This window comes from Mirounga angustirostris, unplaced genomic scaffold, assembly GCF_029215605.1.
Source record: "Mirounga angustirostris isolate CCGP_5_RB_7025 unplaced genomic scaffold, mMirAng1.0.hap1 SCAF_15, whole genome shotgun sequence".
NCBI classification, from domain to species: Eukaryota; Metazoa; Chordata; class Mammalia; order Carnivora; family Phocidae; genus Mirounga; species Mirounga angustirostris.
Genome location: NW_026991723.1, coordinates 39,446,260 through 39,472,742, shown reverse-complemented (window position 1 = coordinate 39,472,742; position 26,483 = coordinate 39,446,260). Strand labels below are relative to the sequence as shown.

At 40.4% G+C, this 26,483-nt stretch overlaps 1 protein-coding gene and 1 long non-coding RNA gene across 18 annotated transcripts in view; one reads left to right on the top strand and one right to left on the bottom strand.

Annotated features, from left to right (window-relative positions):
• Positions 1 to 2,317: 2,317 nt before the first annotated feature.
• On the bottom strand, positions 2,318 to 15,107 carry LOC123849643 (uncharacterized). 3 transcript variants are annotated; one of them, XR_008506710.2, is made up of 3 exons: positions 14,951 to 15,107; positions 6,921 to 7,045; positions 2,318 to 2,553 (listed from the first exon to the last, which is right to left on the bottom strand). It is a non-coding gene; the product is annotated as an uncharacterized LOC123849643 (long non-coding RNA). The 3 variants fall into 3 exon arrangements; XR_010407653.1 differs by lacking the exon at positions 14,951 to 15,107 and adding an exon at positions 14,135 to 14,284; XR_006792121.3 differs by lacking the exon at positions 14,951 to 15,107 and adding an exon at positions 13,926 to 14,128.
• Positions 14,478 to 26,483, top strand: part of MPDZ (multiple PDZ domain crumbs cell polarity complex component) — a 193,533-nt gene continuing 181,527 nt past the window's right edge. For 4 of the 15 annotated variants that reach the window (XR_010407652.1, XM_064579269.1, XM_064579277.1 and 1 more), the window contains exon 1: positions 14,478 to 14,659. The gene's annotated coding sequence lies outside the window, so the exon portion shown is untranslated. Of the gene's footprint in view, positions 14,660 to 14,713; positions 14,733 to 15,205; positions 15,506 to 26,483 lie in introns of those variants that run through there. The other 11 variants (XM_064579268.1, XM_064579265.1, XM_064579273.1 and 8 more) reach the window with 8 other exon arrangements.

The window sequence follows — 26,483 nt, the reverse complement described above, 5'->3', positions numbered from 1 at the left end:
AGGGTCAGAGGGAGAAGCAGGCTCCCTGCCGAGCAGAGAGCCCGATGTGGGACTCCATCCAGGGACTCCAGGATCATGACCTGAGCCGAAGGCAGTCGCTTAACCAACTGAGCCACCCAGGCGCCCTGTGTGTTCTATTTCTGTGAAAAATGTCATTGGAATTTTGATAGAAATTGCCCTGAGTATGTAGATTGCTTTGGGTAGTATGGACATTTTAACAATATTAATTCTTCTAATTCATGAGCATGGAATATCTTTCCATTTATTTGTGTCTTCTCCTATTTCATCAATGTCTTACAGTTTTCAGTCTTTCATCTCCTTGGTTAAACTTATTCCTAAGTATTTTATTCTTTTTATGCAATTGTAAATAGGATTGTTTTCTTAATTCCTCTTTCTGATATTTTATTAATGTATAAAAATACAACTGATTTTTATACATGGATTTTGTATCCTGCAACTTTCCTGAATTGACATATTAGTTCTTTCAGTTTTGTTTTGTTTTGTATTCTTTTGTTGCTGGAGTCTTTAGGGTTTTCTACATATAATATCATGTCAGCTGCAAATTGTGACAGTTTTACTTCTTTTTGATTTGGATGGCTTTAATTTCTTTTTCTTGCCTAATTGATCTGGCTAGGCTATGTTGAGTAAAAACGGTAGAAGTGGGCATCTTTGTCTTATTTCTGATTTCAGTTCAGCTTTTCACTATTGATTATGATGTTAGTTCTAGGCTTGTTATGGCCTTTATTATGTTGAGGTACATTCCCTCTATACCCACTTTCTTAAGTGTTTTTATCATAAATAGATGTTGAATTTTGTCAAATGCTTTTTCTGCATCTATTGAGATGACTATATGATTTTTATCCTTTATTTTGTTAATGGGGTATATCACACTGACTGATTTGCACATGTTGAACCAGCCTTGCATCCTTGGAATAAATCCCACTTGACCAAGGTATACGATCCTTTTAATGTATTGTTGAATTCGGTTTGATAATTTTCGTTTAGATTTTGTAAGGATTTTTGCATCTGTGTTCATCAGGGATATTGGCCTGTAATTTTCTTTTCTTGTGGTGTCCTTGTCTGGTTTTGGTAGGAGAGTAATGCTGGCCTCCTAAAATGTTTGGAAGTGTTCCCTCTTCTATTTTTTGGAAGAGTTTGAGAAGGATTGGTATTAATTCCTTAAATGTTTGGTAGAATTCACCAATGAAGCCATCTGGTCCTGGACTTCTGTTTGTTGGGAGATTTTTAATTGCCAATGTAATCTTATTACTAGTAATCAGTCTGTCCAGATTTTCTATTTCTTTATGATTCATTTCTCATGAAATAAACCCCAATATTAAGACGTATGTTCTCTTTGTGTCCTTTTAAGTCATACTAACAACTTCATACACTAAGTATTCAGGACTAAATGACCAACAAAGGCAAACTGTGGTCATTGGGTGCTATTTGTAGCAATTGCTTTGTTTTTGACCTACCCTTGCACTGCTCCAGTTTCTTTCCTGCTCCAGTTTCGGTCCTGATCCTGATACCCAACTACCTTTCCTGTTTGTTAGTTACCCTGTTTCTGCCTTTAGACTTGACCTTTATACTTGCTTTCCCAGGCTTGAGTCAGTCATGCCTTTGTTTCCTTCCACTTGAGAATACTCTGATGTGCTGACTGTACCCTAACCTTGCTGTAATCAACACTGCATTTTTTTGTACTGTACCCTTGTGTGTGGAGACAAGGAGACGTGGGCAAAACTTCCTCAACATAATTAGATTTTATATGAAAAACAACGATAGAATTAGAAAAATATCTGGGAAAGCAAATTGTTTAAGCAAAGTCCACAAAGATATAGGCAAGGATGATGTTGTTGAAACAATCTTTGGGAATAATGTTTAAAAAGTTAGGCAAATTTCATAGACTTATAAAAGGCCAGACCACTTTCTTCAAGGTGGGACAACTCTAAAGGGCCATCTTAGTTCCAGAATTCCTGTAGGATCTGCTGAGTGCTTTGTTGCAATGCTGTAACATTCTACACCTCCCTTTTCCCAGTCCTACTACTTTCATGATCCCCTCACCTAAGTGTTGATCCCTAGGGCATTCCCCAAAAACTTCACACTTCCCCGGGAATCCAAGTGATGACAAAATGTATAAACTTAAATTTTACTTTGATAAGGAGCTACAACCAAAAAGTCAAAATTTCAAAGTACAATCATTTTGATAGGGAAATGGCTTGTTTTTGTCTAAAGATTTTGGAGACACCGATCTCTAGAAAGAAAAACAATACCGGTGGAGAATAATTAAAAATTTTCAACATTTTTTTTTATAGAAAAAAGATTGACATGATCAGGAGAGAAGAATTACATGAAATCCAAGAGAAGAGAAAGCTTCAGGTAGAAGACATTCTCTGTGAATTTTTGTTGGATCTGAACTAGGTCAAGTCAGGCCATTTAGCACAGAAGTCAGTTGGATAAAAATGGCTATAGGGCAATTCCAAAAGTGTAATTTTGGTGGGCGGGTCAGAGTTGGGGGTTTTCTATGATCCATATCACTCTGCAGAGATGTTGGACCTGGAAAAGAAACATGACATCAAAATGTGTCAAAACGCAAGGAGATAACTAGAAAAGAAAGGAAAAAATAAATCAGGTTGGAGAAGCTCAGCAAAAAGAAACTGTAGCCAATTTCACTAGTTTCTCTGTTTTCAAGGAGGGGAAAGGAAATGTTCCAGGATTTGATTTTTGAGGTGCATATGCCCAGTTCACACTGCGTGTGTGTATGTGCACAGAATGCCATTCAGCTATTGTCCAGACACACAGTCACTACCCAAACCAGGAAGTCATGCAGGATGCTTGTGGTGGTGGGGGTGGTGCTGGGGTTGACCTTGGTGGTGTGGGGTAGTGGATGTGATTGTGAGGCTGGTGCTCATTGCGGTGTCGGTTGCAGCAGTGGTGGTATGGGGAAGTATTGACAGTAGGGTCCTTGTACATAACATGTGTGGGTATTAGGAGATAGGTCAATGGAGTCCCTGAGCAATTTTGCTGTACATATCACCCCCAGGTCTGTAGTCAACTCTCTGTGGTGGGCTCATGGCTTCCCCTTTTCCCTCAGAACTTTAAGTTTGGATAAATTTTATCTTATGCTAAATATACTAAATATTATACTAAATATTATTCATGTAAGCCCACTTTTCTCATATTATCATTTATGTTACATGGAATATAATTGCAACATAAGATAAAAGAGAAAAGCCTCAAAATTGAACTGCTGTCAAATATAAACAAACCCATACTTTTTGAGTAAACTAGAGCAAGCTTCTCAAGAATTGAACTATTTCAATAGTTCAAGACCATGGCATATAATTGCAGAGATAAAGAACCAAAATTCAGACACTATTATGATGCGGCAGAGCCCTCCAAAGTAGAAACTCAAATATTCCCTTGAAATTGTATTACTGATGTGTTAGTGTGCTCTTATCAAAATTTTCACCTTCCCCTTTTCCTTTTCTTTTAAAATATTTTATTTATTTATTTGGGGGGGAGAGAGAGAGAGAGAAAGAGAGAGCAAGCATACAAGTGGGGGCAGGGGCAGAAGGAGAAGCAGACTCCCGGCTGAGCAGGGAACCCAAAGCCAAGCTCAATCCTGGGAGTCTGGGATCATGACCTGGGCTTAAGGTAGACACTTAATCTACTGAGCCACCCAGGCACCCCTTACCTTCCCTCTTTTCAATTTTGCACTCAGGTTACTGGACTAAGATTACTAAGAATGCACCATGTTTGTTAATTTCATGCCTTTTTTTTTTTTTTTTTTTTTTTAGAAAATACAATCTCTACCTTCATTAAATATGTAATTCTCTTGCAAAAAGAAAGACCTTTCAAAGGTGAATTATTTAGTGTATGGATAATTTGAATCCTACACTTTTGTATACTTGATCACTCACTTAACACCTTATCATAAAGTAGGTTGATACGTAGCCTCTGGCTAACTGACTGCATTTTTAAAGGGAATGTCATGGAAAGAAACACATCTCAAAGCCACTGCTGTTATTGCTCTTATGTATTTGCCTCTAAAATATAGATTCCATAAAATCTGCAAATGTTGTTACCTGCAAAAAAATACAAATAACTTTAGATTCTATTAAAAGAAAAAATAAACTACAAATTCCATTTGGATTGACTTTGGATTTTCTAATATTCTTAATTTCCATAAATCTAAGTAATTTTTCTATTAGCTAAGAAAAGCTATGAGAATTTTGAGGAAAAAAAAATAGTAGTGAGAGGCCACCAGTTATTACAACCTATTACAAAGCAATAATAATTAAAACAATGTGATATTAATGCAAGAAATGAGACAGATGGGACATGATCCAGGAACAGGCACTATTATAAATGACTTTAATCTACAATAACAGAAGTGTTGGGGTGTCTGGCTGGCTCAGTCCACAGTCAATAGAGCATGTGACTCTTGATCTCAGAGTGGCGAGTTTAAGCCCCACATCAGATGCAGAGCCGACTTAAAAAAATGTTAAAAAAATTAATAGAAGTGTTAGTGATGTCAATTGGCACATTTTTTTGTTGTCTTGAAGCTTTCATGAAGTCCTAAACCTCAGGACCCAAGGGATATTTGCTCCACATATTCTACACAGAGAAACTAGACACATGCCTACCAGCTTACTAAGAAACAACATGGATCCTGGCACATTTTCAGGCTACATTAAAAGAGAGTAGGATTTCAAACACTGTCTTCAAAGTGAGGCTTCCTTTGGAGAAAATTGCACACTTGGGAGAGAGTACTATGTTTTCCTACCACTCTTCATAGTAGCAGAATCTTGCTTCTTCACCATCTCCCCATAAAAATGAGGGAAACTTCAAGAGAATCACTCACCAAGTCTGGTTTGACTGATAGAGAGGAGGCATCTCATCACCCAGCCTGGATGCTTGCTGAGCTATAAAACTTAGGTCTTGCCTGGTGCTGCTATTAAAATAGAACATGGTAAGACTGTCTTAAGGGAAACTTGTTCTGGAGTTCGGGGAGCATAGAGAACACTGTTTGACTCTTCCATAGAAAAGTCTGGATATGAAAGGCTGTCTAGAATTGTCTTGATAGCAGGGCCAAGAACAATCTACAGATTTGCTGTCTATAAAGACAACTTGGATGTAGTGAGTCTAGACTGCTGCCATTCTGAAAAAAATTCCGAAAAGAACTGCCTGCTTGGATAAGTTGACCCTAGCAGGAAGAGGCTGCGTGAGGGTGTATCAGGAAAGCAGGAGTTGAGGGAGAGTGTTACAAGGTCACAGAATGTACACCATCCCCATAATGGACAGAGGGCTGAGAAGCCAGAGTAGAGGGGGTCTCCAAATAATTCACTAAATCACCCCCTAAAAGAGGGAGTTGGCCTTTGGTTATCTGCCTTTGAAGACTCTTTTCAACATTCAGCCAAATAAAAAGATGTTTTTATTCCTTTTCATCTTATCCCCAGCTTCTTACTCTTGGATGAGCCAAAAAAGCAGTGAGTGAGTGAATGGAGAGGAGGGAGTAAATGAAACCAACGATAACCAGTTAAACTTGGGGGCAACGAGGAGACACTTGAAATTGAAAGGAAGATGAATTTTTAAAAATTTTGTTGGGATAGGATTTTTTAATACTCAAAAATAAGGACTATTCACTATTATCCAAAAATGGCTATAAAAGCAGTGGGATCCATGGTGGTTTAAAAGTACATCTGCAAATTTTTTTTTTTAAGATTTATGTATTTAAGAGAGAGACAGCACAAGCTGGGGAGGGGCAAAGGGAGAGGAGAGAGAGAATACTCAAGCAGACTTCCCACTGAGTGCAGAGCCCAACACGGGGCTCGATCCCATGACTCTGAGATCATGACCTGAGCCAAAATCAAGAGCCAACTGCTCACCAACTGAAAGCCACCAGGCAACCCTTCTGCAAATTCTTTGACACTCCTTCTATCAAGAGACAGAGTCTATGTTTCCTCTCCTTGTGATCGCTACAGTGATTGAAATATGGCAGAAGTTGCCCTGGGTGACTTCCAAGACTAAATCAGGTAAGAAATAGAGCTGGCCTGCTGGCTTCTCTTAGGTACCTACTCTGGGAGCCTTTAGCTACCATGTAAAAAGTTCAGCTATATTGAAGCCATCATGTGGAGAGATCACGGGCAGAGATCATATTAAGAAAGAGACAGAGACAGGGGCGCCTGTGTGGCTCAGTCGGTTAAGCGACTGCCTTCGGCTCAGGTCATGATCCTGGAGTCCCGGGATCGAGTACCGCATCGGGCTCCCTGCTCGGCAGGGAGTCTGCTTCGTCCTCTGACCCTCCCCCCTCTCATGTGCTCTCTCTTTCTCTCATTCTCTCTGTCTCAAATAAATAAATAAAAAATCTTTAAAAAAAAAAAGAGACAGAGACAAAGAGACAAAAACAGAGGCTCTTTGACGGCAGGACAGCAGCTAGGGAGATACAAGTAAGGTGAGTATGGCATGTTTTTTAAGATGGAGGACATCAAACAACAACAACTAGTAATTAGCATAAATCACATTTTAATGCAATATTTTTCTTATAAGTTAATATACATGCTGAATAAAACATCAATATTTTACAGAAAGACAGGCTCAGTATTCCTGATTGTTCTTTTGGCTTCCAACTCCACGAGGGCTCAGCAGGGCACTGTTACTCATCCGATTGACTGGAAAGGACACAAAGCAACTTTCCAGGGCAATGGACATACTCTACATCTTGGTTTGGTTAGTGTCTATGTGGATGTATATAATTGTCAAAACTTAATGAACGTGCTCTTAAGATCTACCCATTTTATCGTTTGTAATTACACCACTCTGTATATGTATACATATTTAGAAGGGGCATGTGATCCAATTCAGTCTAAGGAATGTTGGAGGAAAGTTGCCGGAGGTTTGAGGGACAGAAGTTTTCTTACTGTGAAAGAGAGAAGCGGCAGCGCATGGTCTCTGGGGAACACTCCATGGGAATGCGAGAGCTGGGACTGTGGTGGTCATCCAGCTGCCGGCCTGAACAGGATGCCAACGCGTGGAGATGGCTGAGCTGAAAGAATCGGAGAGAAAAAGGGCCAGAGCCGTAAGGGAACTGTGCTTGACCACTGCATTTACTCTGAACCTTTCTAGTTATATAAGCCAGCATCCTTTTTATTTTATAAGCCAGTTTGGGTTGGGCTCTCTGCTGCAAATTCAGAGGGACACACAGAGCAAGCAATAAACACAAGCAGAGAAGTCGTAGGGGCCCGGAGTAAGCAGAGTCATGAAGTGAATGGAAGCAGAGCGTAGACAGCACTTGAGTCGTACCCCCAAGTAGGCACTGAGCTACCACTGGATAAAGGACAGGGGATGAGACAGATAAGATCTCTGATCTCATTGAGTTTACATTCTAGCTAGGCTGAGTGTGGGGGGGGCAGGAAGGGGTCAACAATAATTTTAGATAGCGATAAATACTATAAGGAAAATAATACAAGGTAATGTGATGTGGAAGAGGCTACTAATTTTACTGGAGAGCCAGAAAAGCCTTCTCCAACAGAGGTGGACATTTGATCAGTGACATGAATGAGGAAAAGATGCCAGCAGTCTGAAGCTCAAAAAAAAGAAAGAAAAAAAAAAAGTTTTCTAGGTAAAGACATAGCAGAACATTCCTGGAAGACAAAAAACAGATGAAAGCGTAGAAAAGATCCCTAAGATCTTTAATGTGTATATAAATCACCTCGACATCAAGTTAAAATGAAGATTCTGATTTAGTAGTCTGGGGTGATGCCTGAGATTCTGCATTTCTAACTAGCTCCAAAGTGATGCAGATGTTTCTGGTTTATTGACCATACTTGGAGTAACAAGGCCCTGGGAAATTGCTTTGTGGACAGCCTGGTCCACAAAGAAATTAAATGTTTCTTTAAAAATCTTTATAACAATGGAACACTGACCCAACATTCAGGCATCTAATCATTAGTAATTAATTTTAAGTGCATTGGTCAATGATACTTTGGAAATTAAAAGCAAAAGACAAAAAACCTGACTCTTCACAGGTAGTCCAAGAAGCACTGCCTTAGGGCCTAAAATATTACAGCGATGGTGGGGACTATACCATTCACTAAAACTGAAGAGAAGCTGGGAATATTGAAATATCAGGTATAAGGAAGAGTTAAAATAAAATTTCAGGTACAAAACATGGGGATTAAAAAAAACTGACATCCCCATCATCACCACTACCATGTACACACATGTTGACAGGCACACACACAAATAAACACACACACACACACATACGCACGCATACACACACATACGCATACACACAGGCAATTTCCATACAGAACTCCTGGCCACTAGGAGTCTATTTCTCAAACATCCTCCAAATACCCTCTTTAAATACATCCAATGGTTCTGAGCAAAGACTTCTTTTTCTGGAATTTAGGGGCTCCTGAGTATAATGCTGCTCCCTTAAAAGTGAAGCCCATAAATCAACAAGCCTTCCTCTGTGCATAGAACACAGAGCTGTCCACTGCCTCATTGTTAAACAATAATTGTTTACATTGGTTCCTTGAAAATCTGGTGATCCTTCATATTCTGGTTGTGCTGAATCATAATTATGGTAGAAGTGCAAAATCTCTAAGAAAACCTGGTCTTGGGATCTGCATCATCTGAACTGACCTTCCACTTCTCTCTGTGTGCCTGTGGTATAACCAGAAAGATGTCACATTTCTCCATTTGTTTCACCTATGGAAACTCTTGTCTTCCTAATAATCCTAGCTATTTTTTAACAAACTCCCTCCAACTGAGGTAATTTTATTGTGTTCCTTGACACTTGAAAGTACCTGTCTAGTTCACTGTGAATGGCTGAATATGTATATTTCATCAGCTTAAATGATTTTAGTTGCAAATAAGAGAAAACCCAATTCAAATTACTTTAAGAACTAAAGGTGATTTATTGGCTCATCTAAATGGAAATTCAAGAGATGGGGTGGGCTTCAGGTAAAATGTGATCCAGTGACACAATGGTCATCTCAAAAACTCAGTTTCTTTTCTATATTCTTATAGAACATAGAGGGGTGTTACCTAAAAGCCAACTTGAACAAATTTTCTCATTATTGTTAATTGCTTGTTAATTGCTTATTTTTCTTGACCTTTATTTGAATAACTGACTTACAGTCCTACTTTGTAGGAGAGAGATTCCAAAATGTCATTCTAGCTTACATGAACTTGAGTCAGAGATTCTGGAACAGTATTTGGATGTATTCCACCCAAAAAATAACCTAGTCCCAAACTTTTTGCCCAGAATTTCCTCACTGCACCAGAATTCTGTGGGTATAAAAGCAAATTAACTCAAGGTCAGATGGTCATGACCTCCCAGTGCCCTTTCTTTCTTCCTCAGAGAGATGAGACTCAACCGGACACATTGTAGGTTTCACTGTCTCTATTCTTCTATAAACAGTTGTTACACAAAGAGAGACAGATTATTCTACATGTTCTCAAAATAAATATAATTTTGCATTTTTCTCATGCCTGGGATTCTTTCTTAGCCATTCCCTCCTCCTAATGGCTTTCTCCTAGACACATATATATTCATTATCCTAACATTCTTTCCTTTCTTCTCCATATTCTCTCCTTTCAATCTTGTTTGTTTTCAATGGTGAAAAAAAGTTAAAGATTGTTTCAAATGGTCTATTTTTTCTAACATTAAACAGACTGGGGGAAAAAAAAAGTATTCTCCTTTATTTGAGAAACTAGAGGCCAATTAAAACTATAAAATCGGTCAGCCAGTAGACAGAGGATAAAAACTGTTCTACAAAGTGTAATAAATTAGAAATGGGTATTTGTTACATAGCTGATAACCCTTAGGCAGAGGGAGATGCAAACATGCCACCTACTTTGCACTTAAATGAAACATTAATAAGAGTCAGAGCTACTTAAGGTCTGGAAAGTCCATTGTCCCACAATTAGAATTCCCCCAGAGTCACTTAGTCCTTGGGAAAGGATTCAGTGTATATGAAGCTTTGACCCTGGAGCCCTGCAGGTATACCAACCAGTAAGGGACTGCCCCTCTTCCATACCTAGGCTATCCACTGTTAGGAAGGCAGAACAGAGACTGTGTGCTTGAAAGGCAACTAAAAGAGTCCTTCCTCTGTATCCCCATGGATCAAAAATTGAATTTCTACAATCTATCTTTCTAACAGACATTAAAGATTTTTGAGCAGACAACTTGGGCCTTTCACCAGTTTTAGAGCTACAGAGGAGGAACTACAAATGGAAAATAATATTATGTATTTATGTTTGTACTTGTTGAATTTAATACAAAATAGTTTAACATTTTATTTTTTTTTAAAGATTTTACTTATTTATTCATGAGAGACAGAGAGAGAGGCAGAGGGAGAAGCAGGCTCCCAAGGAGCAGGGAGCCCGATGCGGGACTCGATCCCTGGACGCTGGGATCATGACCTGAGCCGAAGGCAGACGCTTAACCATCTGAGCCACCCAGGCGCCCAATACAAAATAGTTTAAAACAATCCTGGAAGTCCCCCAAATCTTTTTCCTTGCAAACATGGTCTGAACATTACTCAGAATTGAGAAAAACAAATTGCTGTAGAGAATGCCTCACTGAGGATATACCTGGGACACACACAACGTTCCTAATTCCTTCATCTTCAGATCCCAGAGGCCATGACCAACACTAAAGGGAAATTTCAACCTACCCCATAGAGAAGATCAGCTCTGTTTTTTTTTCTATTTTGGCTTTCTTAGTAAGATTTTATTTAAACCTCTTGAATTTGTTCTTTTTTTTTTTTAAAGATTTTATTTATTTATTTGAGAGAATGAGAGAGAGAGCATGAGAGGGGGGAGGGGCAGAGGGAGAAGCAGACTCCCCGCTGAGCAGGGAGCCCTATGCGGGACTTGATCCCAGGACTCCAGGATCATGACCTGAGCCGAAGGCAGTTGCTTAACCAACTGAGCCACCCAGGCGCCCTTGAATTTGTTCTTAAACAAGAGGAATACACCATACTGTCTTGTTACTTCTAGAAAAGCTTGGGCCCTCTCGCTTAGAATAAGCAGAAGAGATTAGAGCAATAAACTATAGGGGTTAACCTCAAAAGGGGAAGCTCCCAGATGAAATCATCCCCAAGTGCGAGATAATTTTGTGGAAGAACTAACCTAAACAAGATGCATTTTTGTCCTCGGATAACCCTACTCTTTAAAGTGGGCATGTAGGGGGGGCCTGGTGGTTCAGTCGGTTAAGCGGCTGCCTTTGGTGCAGATCATGATCCCAGGGTCCTGGGATGGAGCCTGCATCAAGCCCCAAACTGAGCCCCCCATCAAGCCCTGCATCAACTCCCTCTGCCTGCTGTTGCCCTTGCTTGTGCTCTCTCTGTCCAATAAATAAATACAATCTTAAAAAAAGAATAAAGTGGGCATGTAGGATTTGCTGTGCTAAATGAAATCAGAACAATAGTGTCTTTTTAAACAAGGTAGAATCGTTTGTTTTAATCTCATTTACACACTTGCATTAAATCAAAGAATTAAATTCCTTAAACTTGCCTCTCATTCAGTGTTACAGGCTTTTCTATAATTCAATGGAACAGACACCATTTTACCTTTTAAGACCCTCAGAACACCTGTAGTAGCTGGTTACGGAATTGTTCTCCTCCCGTGCTTTCCTAGCAGCTAGCATTTCATGCACTTACTTCCTTTGCATTTGAGAATGACCAGATTTGGAAAATGACAAATGTAAATGCTTTGCTATTCAAAGAGGAATACTTTGGAATTTCTAAGCAACAAGGGATGCTTTGAGATGAGTCTATGGCAAGAACACAGAAGTTCTATTGATGAATTGTTCATTCTTGCAGTCATATTTGTCCCATTCCATTTGAAGACGAACTAGTTATGAAACATTTTGCTAGGCTCTGGGGATGAGACTGTGACTTGGTCCCTGCTCTCCTGGAGTCTGTGGTCTTAAGGGGCAGAGAACCACTGCATAAGTCATTATAAAACTAAATATATAATTACAAGGTAGGATGAATACTATAAAGCAATAGTTTAGAGTACAATAAGAATGTAGCACAATCGTTTTATACTAATTTTTGGAAATCATGGAGTAATCTGAGTTACTGGCCCTCCTTAAGTAAGTTCATTTTCCCCTCCAGCTAATCATGGATTGGGTAAAGATTCCTAAAATTTTATCTTCAATCTAGATTTCTCTATATATCTGAGTGTTTATTTGACTTCCTTGTTTGCCTGACTCAAACCTAGGTTATCCAAAATGGAACCATGATCTTTCTGCTCAAGCCTGGTCATCTTTCACAGTTCCGTGTCTCAGTGTATGGCCCTACCATGGACATTACTTGAGGAGCTCCATCATTTAAAGGGTAGGGAGTGGAGGTTAGTTGGCAAAGGAGATTGAAGAGTGGCCTGATGTCAGGGGCAGATCTGTCTTGAAGCTAGTGAAGCTTAAGATTCTGGGTATTTGTCAGGGATGCCTGGCTGGCTTAGTTGGAAGAGCATGTGGATCTCGATCTCAGGGTTGTGAATTTGAGCCCCATGTGGGGTGTAGAGATTACTTAAATAAACAAAACTTAAAAAAAAAAAAGATTCTTTTTCTTTCTTTTGCCTGGGAGGAGCCCTAGCAATGTGTTTACATGGTCACATATTTCTGTAAAGTTTTCACAAGAAAGATATCTTTTTCTTTTCTTAAATCAGAGCCCCAAATCGTGTAAGTTTCAGGTCCCACACACTGGCCGCTCAATAAGAAGAAGGAACAAAACTGAGGGTGTGATTATATGGAATTATGGGGTGGGGGGCAACACTTCAAGGGAGTGTTCAATAGTTATGAATGCATCTGAGAGGACAGAGAATATAGGGAGAGAAACAATTCCATTGGATTTAGTTAAGGGGAGATTATTGGTGCCTAGCAAAAGCCCCTTCAGTGCAGTGATGGGGCAGGAACCCAAGATGCAGGTGGTTGATGTCAAGAAATTTAACTGTGAAGAAAAGAGGAGAAAATGTAACTGGGGAGAGATGGGCTGGGGAGTAATGTTATTGCCTGCTTGCCTTCCTCCGTCTCTCTGTCTCTCTCTCAATGGGGAGAGTTGAGAGTGCTGATTGAGAGGTTACACAAGACAGAGATGTGCTGAAGATACAAGGGATGAGTTTTCCCTTCATCCTAACTTCATTTTCATTTTCAAAGGACCCAGAGGAGATGAATATCCACAGATGCTAAAGAAATCTAGTGAGTGCTTTTATTTCCCCAGTAGGCAAAACTACACTGATGCCTATGTTTGAGAAAGTACAATGGGTCTTGGACTGAGGACACTCTCTCCACCCAGGGCACTTTAGCTCATTTTACTCCCAGTCATTTGCAGACAACTGATCTATTTTGAAGCTTTCTGAAAATATCCATTTAATAGCTCAAATCAGCTTCCCTCTGGAGCCTCGTATGTTTTAAAAACTGTATTTCCCCTTAAATATTTGGTGAATATTGGAGAAATACACTTTTTTTTTTTTAGTAGACAAAAAATTTTACAAGTCTGCCAAAGAAATCAGAACTTTTAATTCAGGATATTAAAAGAAATTCCTGTAAATATTTTAAATTGGACTTCTGAGTATCCTTTGATGTATACCGTAATACTAGATGTATGTACTGTGAGAGGAAGCAATTTTCTTCCGCAGAAAAGATTCCTGGGACTCAGGAATTGAGGGTATCAGAAACACAATCTTAAATGGCACAAAATAGAAATGAGTATGTTTCTCCTGGCACCATGCAATTCTGAACCCTTCTTTCATGTTTATTGTTTCCGTCTTTTAATTGCATATGTCTGAGAAGCACACTAATGTTCCAAAAGTTACTTAGAATGTGAGATTATTAAGCCCCCACGCCCCATGCCTCCTCATTAAAGCGCTTCTCATCACCTTCCCATACCACTTAAATAAGTTACCTGTACAGAAGGCATCCACAAGGCAGTCCACATAATGAAAAAAAGAAAAAAATTAAGTCCTCAAAACTGGAAATAGCGCCTACCAGTTCCCACAGGTTGCCAGATTTAGAAAGGAAAAATACAGACCCCCCAGGTTAAATTCGAATTTCAGATAAACAGTGAACAATTTTTCAGCGTTAAGTATGTCCCAAACATTGCACGGGCCATACCTGGCCAAAATAATTATTCCTCGTTATTGGACATTCCCAGTTAACGGGGCGCCCTGTATCCCCCCAAGGCAACCTCACAGAACCCACGCGCCGCACGCCAGGCCCAGCGGCCGCGGAGCTAGTTTAAAACCCAGGACCCGCGGGCTGGGCCGCGCCCCCTGATTGGCCGAGGCGCGCCCGCCGCCCCGCCGACCGCAGGCGTCACGCAGCCCCGGCAGCCCCGGCCCCGGCGCCGGCGCCGCCGCCTCCTCCTCGGCGGCCCCGGTCGGCGCAAGTGCGGCGCGCGCGGGGGAGGGGGCGCGGCGGAGCGCGAGGCTGGCGTCGGGCCGCCGCCGGCCGGGCGGGATTAAGTTTCTCGGTCGCGCGTGAGTGTGCGCGTTTATCCCGAAGCTCCTGGCCGGGCCGTTACTTCAGGAGAGAAGAGGGCGAGCGGGAGCGAGGCGAGGCTCCCGAGTCCCCGGCGACCCCGGCTCCCCAGCCCTCCTCCCCCTCCGCGTCCCCGCCCGGGCGGCCGCCGCTAGCCGGGTAAGCGGCGCCGGGGCCCGGGCCAGGAGGCCGGAGCGCGCCCCCGCGCTCTGCGCGCGCGCCGGCAGGGAAGGTGCGCGGGCGCTGGGGGCTCGGCGCGCGGGGCAGGCGGGCGGGCGGGGTGCGTTCGCCCCACCCCGCGCGGCCGGGCGGTACCGGGAAGCCGCCGCTCCTCTGGCTCTTTTAAAAGGACGGGGTCTGGAAGTTTCCTTCGCTACTTGCATGGCACCCGAGCGCTAGTCCCGGTCCTTTCAGCCCTCCCACCCCCCCTCCCCCTTTGCCCTTGCTTACTCTAAATGGTTTAAAAGTTTTTTTCTTTTCCTTCGCCTGGAGGGGCACAGGGATGGTGCCGGGGAGGGGAACCGCGGGCCTGGCGCGCGGGCCGGCGCTCCGGGGCGCAGGAGCCTGTTGCTCGCCGCTGGTGTGGCCGCGCCCCGGGCCGGGCGCTTGGGTCGTGGGGAGAAAGCCGCCTCCCCCCCCCCCAGACTGGCGTCTCTAGCCTTGTCTGTCGGACCCCGAGCGCGCCGCTAATTGGTACCCGCCCCCCATCCCCCGCGGCGCCTGTGCCCTTTCATCCGCTGCCCCCCACGGTGGGAGCAGTTAGCTCTCGCCACCCTCTTCAACTACCCCGCGCCGATGGGGCGCCTTTGTCTGCGGTTCGCAGCGGGGGGGATGCCGGATGTTCCTCGGGAAGCGCTGTTCGGGAGACGCTTTGTGTCTTGGGAGTTGTGTGTGTGTCGGGGGTGGTGATGGTGTACATTTTTGCTTGCGTTCTCTGCAGAGGCACAAAGGCCGGGCTATTCTTTCCCGCAGATCACATGGAAATTCAAGCTGGGACTGCCTAACGTAGGAGGGGCCGGGCGACAGCCGGGGGGAGGGGGGCGGGTGGCGGCCGCTGCGCGGTGGTTGGGGGCGAGTCGGGGGCGGCGGGACGTCTCCATCCGTCTCCGCGGGTGGGGCTTGCAGAGCTTGCTCAGCTGGCGAAGAACCCGAGCGTGGGCGCTGCGTGCCTTGTGTGGGGAGGGTGCGGGTGGCAGCTAGTGTTTCTTAGGTAGCATCAGATAAGAGGACCATGACTTCAGCCTAGAAAGAATACTACCCGTGTTCGTTTGATGTCCAGAGGGGAAGAATCACACACAAATCACCCAGCTTTAGTGGACAGCTGTAGTGTAAACATCCCTTTTGTGTTTCCGTAGACATTCCTCATTTAGATTACCTTTAGCAGGATTAAAAGAAAAAACACGATCTGAAAAACTAACGAGGTGATGGTTTAGGGCTTGGGAGTTTTTACATGCTGAATTTGGGTATACGTGACGACAATGAACTTTTTTAAAGGGTCGAATCAACTGTATTTAATATACGCTTTACCGCCTCGTAGAATTTAGGTTAAACCCAACAAAACTTAAGGTTCCTAGGTTTGAGCTTCTAATACAGTGTTAAGCTCTGGATGGATGCACCTGTGCCCTTGCCTGAAGGAGGGCTGAGGGTTTAGAGGGTGGTGGAGATAATCTTGTCTGGGATGCCCAGATTTCTTGTTAGCTAATGAGCCAGTTTACAAATGGGCGGGTATATCTAGATGGGACTCTGTCCTTGCTCAGTTCATATTAGGGTCTTTGCAAGTGAAGGTCTCTAAATTTAAGGGCCATGGGCCAAATTGGCCAGCAGCAGCCTGTTTTTCCCTCAAAGTGTAGGAGTTAGAAGTGTTTTGTGCATGTTTATATGGTTAAAAAATCAAAAGAATAGGGGCGCCTGGGTGGCTCAGTCATTGGGCGTCTGCCTTCGGCTCAGGTCATTATCCCAGCGTCCTGGGATGGAGCCCTGCATTGGGCTCCCTGCTCGGCGGCAAGCCTGCTTCTCCCTCTCCACTCCCCCTGCTTGTGTTCCCTCTCTCGCTGTCTCTCTGTCAAATAAATAAATAAAATCTTTAAAAAAAATCAAAAGAATATATCATGGTATGTAAAAATTATTTGAAAATCAAATCTCAGTGTGCATAAGTAGAGTTTTATTGGCACAAGGCCACACTCATTCCTTTTGTGTATGGCGGATTCTTACTGTCTCTGGTTGCTTTAACAATAGCAGTGGGAGAGTTGAGTGGTTGCATAGTTGAGACATGGATGCATAGCCTTGAAAGTATGGAATGTTTACTCTCTTTTTCTTTACAGAAAAACTTGCCAACCTACAGCAGGCTTTAAAAGTATTGCTTAGGGTGCCTGGGTGGCTCCGTTGGTTAGGCGTCTGCTTTCCGCTCTGGTCGTGATCCCAGGGTCCTGGAATTCAGCCTGGGGTCAGGCTCTCTGCTTATGGGGAGTTTACTTCTCCTTTCTCTCTGCTTTCCGCTCCGCCTACTTGTGCGCACGCTCTCTACCCGAACCCTTTTCTCTCCCTGTCAAATAAATTAAATCTTTTTTTAAAAAAAGCATTGCTTAAATGCCCCCTCTTTTGATGGGTGCATTGTTTAATTTCATTGTCTTTCACGCTGTTTCTGGTGTCCCCTGAACTGGCTGAGTTTTCCCCAATAGGTAGACAAGTTAATGTATTGGATTTTCCCATTTTGAAGTTTCACCCCTCAAAAAGATTTCTTAACCTTTTAGTATCTTTCTTTGTCAGAATCTAGGATAAAGTGGGTTTTCTGGTTGGCAGAAATTACCTGCTTAGTAACTTTAATATAGATAGCCACATTTCAAGGTGTTCTGCAGCGAGTTCTAGTGACTTCTTGCCGCCCTGCTACTTGAGCAGGTTTGAAAATTATAGTTTTGTTTATTTAGGTAGAGAGTAGCTGGAGTTAGGGGATGTCATGGATTCCCTTTTGCAGGGAAGCACTTGAGGCAAAGCTAGTTTGGGGGGGAACTTGACTCTTCACCATTCCTCTTCCCTAAATCTTTGCTAAAACAAAAAATGATGAAGTTTATTCTCCACATATTACTGAATTGATCACATGTGTACATGCCTCTAACATGTGTTCCTTTTCTTCCTTTAGCTCCCATTGGTATTTCTTCTTTTCATTTCTCCTCTCATTTCTGGTTTTCTTTCTCATTTTACTCTACTCCTTTTATTGCCTAAGCCTGTTGCTTGTGGCTTAGGCAGAGCAAGACGTCAGTTACAGTGTTTGTCTGCTCCAAATTCCTATCACATAGACATTGTCCTGCTTGACCCTTAAAGACCTCTTTGCATTTCAGATACCTTTTAAATGCACATATATTATGAAGGAGTGAAGGCTGTCCTCAGAGTTAACTATCTCTCTGCAAGGTGGGGTACTCAGATTTGTGGAAATCCTTGAAATGTAATTTTGCACTGATGCAGGCTTTTAGCCTTCAGCTGCTGTGGTGTGGAGGCTCTGCTTTACAAAGGAAGTGGACTCATTGTCTAGAGTTAAGATTAAGGGACTTAGAAGCTGGCATGCAACAATGATTGCCTGGAAGATAACTAACTGCCCTGAGTTAAAGGCAGATGATTTTCTTCAAATTACATCCCAAGTCTGACATCATAGACTTGACTCCCTTAGGTTAAGTAGCAGGTTGGCTCCATTTTGTATATCTGTAATATGTACACAGTACTTTGTGAATTTCATAAAATATCTTAAAGAAAAGTTGATATATTGGACTGGAAATGTCCCCATATGCTGGAGCAAACAACATATCTGCCAGAGAAAGATCCTATACTTCAAAGTAAAGAAGCAGAAAACTTCCTATAGAATTCAGCACTGCTTGATGGCACATACGGATGATGATATATTTTATCATTATTATATTTCCCAAGCAGTTGTATGTGATTTTAAAATACATTTAGCCTAAAGTAGGGATTCATTTGATAGAGTTACATTGTTATGTACATTATCAACCCCATATTTATAAGAAGAAAGGTACTATTTTCTCTTTTGAAATAGTGTCATGTGTGAGAGAGCCTCTATATAAACACAGTTGGGAAGTGATGGTTAGTATGGTAAAGTTGATATACTATGATTAAGTAATTATGGTGGGGTTCTGTGTGGGCGAATAAGAATAAGGAGATGAAGAACTACTTCTACTTACATAATCTATTGCCTTCCTGTGAAATATTTTCTGAGTAGATCTGAGGTAGTTGTTTATTTAGTAGATAATAATAGATGGATTAGGAGGTGTGTTGCTTTGGGTTAAGCACTGGGGAGAACATAAAATAAGATATTGCCCTAGAAACTTACTGTCTTGGTTGAAAAAAAAAATCACACAAAGGAAAGAATATGAAAGTTTTACACTCGGTAAAAGTTATACCATTTCAAAGAAATTAGAGATCAACAGAGGACTGCTTGCTGGCAGTTTGTAGATGGCCATCTCCCTGTGTCTCCCAGTCCTATTGGAGTAGGGGAGCCCCAACGACCTCATTTAACCCTAATTACCTCTTTAAAGACCCTGTCTCGAAATACAGCCACATTCTGAGGTACAGGGGTTAGGACCTTAACATATGTATTTTGGGGAGGTAGAGAGGAGGACACAATTCAGCCCACAATGAAGTTCTTAAAGAGACCTAGGTTATAAACTGGTAGAGATCTTGAAGAATGGACTGGTGTAGGGTTAGGGAGGGAGGTCATATAGGAGGCTTTTGTGTTAGTCTAAGCATTACTGTGGTAATTTGATGTTTGGGAAAAGAGAAACTGCTGTATGAGGAAAAAGACACTTTATCTTTGGCCTGAAGCCACTTGTTTTCTTTTTCCTGGCTTTCACTGAGAAACTGGCCCTTGCTTTTTATGGACAGAGCATTATGTTAGTTTCCTTTTTAAGTGTTTCATAAAAGCATTACTTTTTAAAGATATTTCTTATATTTCTTTCAAAAATCAGTAAAACATTAAATTTGGCAAAAATGAAATGTTAATGTTTGTAAACATTTCGTCTGAAATGTTTCGTCTGATTGAAACAACAAAGCTTATTCTTTAAATTACATTGACCTGAAAACTGTATATACTATGCATGTTTTGTGGGCAAGTAGTTCGCATAATCATTTTTTTCCCCCAGAAATTTCTTTTTTTGGAAAAAATTAAGGTTAAAAAGGTAATTTATATTGTATGTTATAAAATAACAAAAACTTTTTTAGGTTGTTGAGATTAGTTGAGTTAGAGAAATATTAATGCAGTTTTTCCAAATATGGCCCACTGAATTAAAAAAAAAAAAGTAAATTGAGACTTAAATTCTTCCTTATTTTCTTCTTGTTTGTGGTGGTTAAATTTGTCTAGTATAGAGAATTCTGATCTTTATTCTCCTTTTAGTTTTATTTATATCTTAGAAAACAATATTCATTGTTACTTTCTTGTAAAGAACTCTACCTTCAGATCTAAGGTGCTATACATAAATGCATGAGGGGAAAGTGAAAAAGGAAACTCTTATAAGAGAAGGAAAACAGACATTAGCTACAAAAACAATTAGGAAAAACCTATTTAGGTGTGTTGATAATTTAGTGTTGATAATTTGAATGTGTTTTGGGATACTTTACCATTTACTTTATTATTTATATTTTAAAACTATATAGTAAAATACATAAGATAGTTATCTCCTTGGTAACTTATTTAATAATAAAAACACATTTTTTTAAAATATGGAAGAGGTAGACAAGTGCAAAGAAGCAATAAACTTGCCTGTGATTCTGTCACCCATATATCAGCCCCCCCATAATGCACATGAATAAACAGCACTGTTGATCACTGATTGCTCTTTTTCTCAGTGAAGATAATATGATCTGAGATTATTAAACATCCATATGTAGAATTGAAACTGATACCATCTTTGTGAACCAATGTCTGTTGACTCTTTTGAGGAGATGTCATATGGCTAACTACAATGTGGCACATAGGACACCAGTGGAGAATTAGTTGTTTAATCTTGATCTCTGCTTGAAAGTTAATGTTACAGTCTTATAGTTAATTTTGGAATAACTTTACATTATGTAATTAGGTGGTGCCTATCATGCCTTGCCTTGGGGAACTGGCTGTAGAAAATGGTCATGAGGATCTCTCATTCTGTGCTCTTAAAAGACATCACAGACCTAACAAAACTGTGAAGACAGAATCCTAAAGACTAAAGGTTATTTTGTAGTTTAAAAGGATCCTCTCTGATCTTTATAAGGTATGCCCAGCTTCTCTTAACCTTTGCTAGGCCCCCTTCACTGGTTCTGTTTGTCTAAGTTTGTTGTTGCTGTGTAGAGTTCCTGAAGCTCTAGGTTAGCCCCCCCACCTTCTTTGCTAACCCCATTCTTCCAAGGATATTTCATTTTAGTAAGTCAGGCATGAAGTCTGCCTCTGGGCAGCATTTATGTCCTTCCTACTGTAGGACTGCAGGGGCCTCAACTATAGGATTCAGTGGCGTTTTGTGTGCACCCCCCTTCCCACCACATTCATGTTTTTCCTGGAAGTAGTAAACATAGTCACTCTATTGCCTTTTAGAAAAGCACAACATGAGAAATGTCTCTTTGTTCTGATATAATCTGCTGAATGTCTATTTTGTATCAGGCTAAATCACAAGGTATTTTTAGGTGTTTTATGGCTGTGGTAGGAAAACAAAAGAAGAAACAGCCTCGAGGTCAGGCTTATTGATCCCTGGCCTGCTCTGTGAAGTTCAGTGAACATCTTTTAGGTGTTAAACTAAGAACTTTCAGACCTCACTCTTTTCTCAGGAAGGGAAGAAGGATCATTTATTTTACTGATGTGTAATTTATAATTGACATATGATAAACTGCACATATTGAAAGTGCACAATTTGTTGAATTTTGGCCTACATATAACCATATCAGTAATCAAGATAGTAAACATATTCATCACCCCTAAAAGTTTCCTGATGACTGTATGTCATACTTTCCTGTCTCTCCTACCTACCCATCCCCTGTCTCCAAGGAACCATTGATCTTTCTGTCAGGATAGACTAGTTTGCATTCTCTATTAGAGTTTTAAATAAATGGAATCATACAGGATATTCTCTCATTTTATCTTTCTTTCACTCTATTTTGGGATTCATCCATGTTGCTTCTCTTCATAACTTAATAATGTTTATTGCTGAGTGCTAGTTCATTGTACTGAATGGATATACCATTCAGAGGTTTTTTTTTAAAAAATAGTTTAGGATTCTCTTGCATTTTGTCCATTGTCTTGTATTTATTCTTGGTTTCAACTTTGTTGTGTCAGAATTCTGTATTTGACAGTATTATTTAGTCTTAAATTCATGCCTCTGGGATACTTAAAACTTTTTAAACGCCCTTACATAAGGTTACTTGAGGTTTCAAAATATGTAAATCATAGATAATTTTTTTAAAAAGCTAACAAATGTAAAATAGAGATTTAAAGTTTCCTGATCTTTAAAGATGTCAGATGATTATGTAAAAACAAAACAAAACAAAACAAACAGACAAAAAAAAAAAACAGTCATGTGAGTGTTGAGGCTTTCTGTAAACTTTTGTATCCTACCTTGTGAAGTCAGCTTCAGTATTGAGCTCAAAGCTTTAAGACTGCTTGGCTAATTCTCTGACTTACTTGCATAGTTTTTATAGTCTTTATAGTTTTTGATAGATTTATCTGTCACTTCTTGTGACAAATTTATGTGACAATCATATAGTCAATATGATAACTTAAGTTGTAATTTGGTGCCTGAATTATCCAAATAATTGCCATTCATTATCTGTTAACACCTAAGATCGTCAAACATATCAAGAATTGGATATATGCTGGAAAAAAAAAAAAGAATTGGAGAGAAGATGATCATCATATTGTGAAAACATGTTATTCTTGTTGGCATCACTCAGATATTTTGGGCCATTTTTAACACTTAGATGTTTGTCTCTGCTTGCTAATGACTTAACTGAAATTAAGTGGCAAAACAAAAAACCAACAACAACCAACCCAAACAATATCAGTTAAGGCAGATGTGGTCTCTGGATTATTACAAAAGTAAAAGTTGGTTTATAATCTTAATATTAACAGTTAGTCCTTTGAGTACAATAGTAAAATACAGTTAATGAATGTAGTTAAATGGTATATGAGTTAATTAAGAAGCAAATAGTCATGTTTATTGAAAGAAAATAAGACCTCTTAAAATGTTTTCAGAGAGAAAATACCAGTTATCAAAGATAGCCCTAGTGAGTCCTATGGAATTATATGTGGTAACTAAATAGTGTAGCCTATTACAATTATCTGTGAATTAGTAATTGGGGGATTGAATTGGTGCATGCTTATTTATCTTATATGGCAAAGGTTCATGTTTGGATAGGTTCTTATGAATTTGGATTTCTTTATATAATTTCCCCTTGTCTGTACTACTTGGAATCTTGCCAGCAAGATGTAAATTGTCATCTCTTTTGCTGACTTTCCTCAGTGTATTCTCAGGAAGGTAGACTCTCACTGACTGATAAGCTTATCTGCTGATTTAGACAATGACATCTCTTGGCCGTCAGGAATACAAGGTTCTCTCTAGCAGTTCTTTAGTACAGCTTATGTAAAACATTGCTTTTATAATTGTGAACAAATTTTATTTTCTTCTTGAGTGTATGCATATTCAATTAACAGAAGATCCAAAGGTGAATTTGTTTTGGTTTCGTATGAAGTAGAATAAGAGAGGATCATGGCTGATTTCATATTTTTTTAGATATATTCTTCTCCCTATATGTAGACTTTATTTCATCTTGGTTTTGATTCTATTGGGATTTTTAATTTACTTCACAGATGATTGTTTGATATCTATCTAAGATACTTTGATCTTAGGGTGCCTGGCTGGCTCAGTTGTAGAGCATGTGACTCTTGATCTCAGGGTTGTGAGCTTGAGCCCCACGTTGGGTGTAGAGTTCATTTAAAAAGAAAAAAAAAGGTATCTTGATCTCTCCCAATTTTTTTTTTTTAATTTTATATATTTGACAGAGAGAGACACAGCGAGAGAAGGAACACAAGCGGGAGTGGGAGAGGGAGAAGCAGGCTTCCTGTGGAGCAGGGAGCCCAATGTGGGGCTCGATCCCGGGACCCTGGGACCATGACCTGAGCCGAAGGCAGACGCTTAACGACTGAGCCACCCAGCACCCCCCCGCCAATCTCTCCCTATTTTTAATTTGACCTATAGGTTATCTTCCATAAGTAATTTGTTTTCACATTGGTCTAGGAGCCAAAGTGATGTCAAATAAACTGTATTTAGTGTCGGTATCATAAATAACCCTGCCTAGGGTGTTGGCTGTAGTGGGTGCTTTATCAATATGGTACTTAGAGTGGATCAAGCATGAAGGGTCGGTCAGTCCTTCTTTCCTTCCTTCCTTTCACCCTTGTTTGTTCCCTTGTTGAAGGGCTTTATTTCTAATTGATTTTTACCTAAAATAATTCATATATATTGCATTATACTTTAAAATGTTCATGCTCTCCAGGGTTCCAACTTCATTTCTCCCTTCTTGGCAATCCATACCTTCTTTCTGATTAATCTCCTTTATCTTCAGCAACACCTAGAGGCCAGTGATTGCCTACTCTTAGGTCTTCCAAGTTATTTTCTCCTTAGATGCACATGTGTAGTTGATTCCTTCTTTCAGCAGATACTTGGTGAGTGCCTTATCTGACCCAGTCACTATTTCTGGTTCTGGGGATATAGCCTTGGAATAAAAAGGGACCATCACTACCACAAAATAAAACAAAACAAAAAAACCAACAATTCCTACCCCCATGGAACTTAAATTTTAATATTTCCTATTTTCTGGAAACAATTCAAACTGGATATGTTCACAAGGAATGCATTTCTACCCGTTCCTCTAAAAACAAAAGACATTTCTCTTTCTACTGTTTAAGCTATGTCCTGGTATTTCTTAGTTCCCCAAATTAGAAACATTGGAAGTCAACTTCCATTGCTGTTACTCACTCATTCTGCCTGCCCCCAGCACATATCTAGGGGTCATTGAATTTTTTCGATTCCCTCTGATGAATGTGTGTATATTTCCTTGTTTTTCTGGTATCTGCCTTAATCTTGGCTTATATTATTTTTTGATTGGCTTGTTTTAATAGCCTACCATCTGATTATACTATCACAGTTCTTTCTCTTTTTCATGAGTTATTTACCCTATTATCATGATTGTTTTTACAGAATATGAATTTCAGTTACCACCTTTCTCCCCCGGCCCATTCCACATGCACTGCCATGCCTTCAGGACAAGGGCCCGAGGAGGCCATGAAATGTGGCTTTCCTAGCTCCTGTTTAGTTTGGTAGCCCAGTGCAATAGAACCCCCGTCATTTCAATTCTCTGGTTTCTTTAGATGACACTGCCTTAGCAGATGTCCTTCCCCCAGCAAGACATGCCTTTCCCTCTCCTGGCTGTCTCCCACATTCTCTTAGGTTGTGCATCCTTTGGGACAATTCACATGGCACCCCTCCCAGTTCTTTCTGATGCATGCTGACAGCATTGGATTTCTCTGTACTCTCACAGAATTTAGCACATCATGTTGCAGTGTAATTACTTAACTGTTTTCCATTAAATTGAAAGCTGAAAAGTTAGGTACCTGTCTGTATTCTGCTCTACCATATGCTTCAGTGATAGAGGCAGATACAGACTTTGGGGGCCTAAAGTTTGTAGAATTTGGGATGTCCCTCTTAAATTAAAAAAATAAAATTATGAATACAAAATTAGATGTGAAAGTGCCTATTTATTTGAATGAGAATAGAAGGATGCTGTGCAAGTATTTCATGTTAAATCTGCTTAGGGGAATAGAAGTGCGTAGTTAAAACTTGCTGAAATAATGCTGTGTATTTATGTAGTTTTATTTCGGTGTTGATTTTCTTAAAATTAGGAAACATTATGAGTTAGCCATTCTGATGCTAATACTGCTGTTAATAATAATACTGCCTAATGCTCCCACAGCACTTCCATTTCTACATACTTACACATACTTTATCTTACGGGATTTTGACAACTGAGTCACAAGGAAAGTGACTCAGACTTAATGATCTTTACTGTGTTTGGCTGCTTGGTGGGTGACAAAGACAGAGTTGAAGTTCTTCCTTTGAGATCAGATTTCACTTTGGTGGGGGAAATGATTCAGTTCTTCCTGTGCTTTTGTAACCTCAGTTAACACCCTGCTCCACCTCCTGTTTGGCTGGTGAATGTTCAGGACTTTTCTGAGAGTTTTGTAAATGATCTTGCTGCCCCTCCATCTTTTCTGTCTCTTCCATTTCAGCTTCCTCACCTCATTATTTTTTCTTCCTTTCCTGCCCTGTTTGTTTATCTGTGTCTTGCCATACATCAAACCTGTTTTCTCTCCATCTGTCTTTTCTGGTAGATAACATAATACTCTTAAGTGTCAGTTCTTTGACTAAGCTGACTTCTAAGACTGCAATGTTTGGATTCATTTCTACTCCTTTGAAGTACTGTAGGGGGTGATTTTGATTTGGGGTATTCAGTAGCACAAAAAGTGCATATAGTTTTCAGCAATGGGAACATAAGTGTTCTAAAAGCTATGTACTTTCTTTACTGCATTTTGCAAGTCCCAAATCAGAAGTGATCAGTTTTCATTTGTGTTGAGGATTTACTGATTTAATAAGCCTGATTCATCTAATAGCAAATTGGAAATAGCAAAATGGAGATTAGTGTCCAGACACTAATAGAAGACCAAATAATAATAGCAGTAGTTTTTGGTATGCTTATTGTTTCCAGGTGCTTTGCATGTTATTGTTAATGCCTACTTTACAATAGCCGCTCAGGATCTCACAATTAGTAAAATGGTAGTTTTTTTTTAAAGTGAACTTTATAAGGCAGTCTGGGAACTCTGAAAGCATAGGTGCCTGGGGCTACATAATCTGAAGGTAAATAATTATTTTCTTACCTGTAGTAGTAGTAGTAGAGTACAGAGCTATGT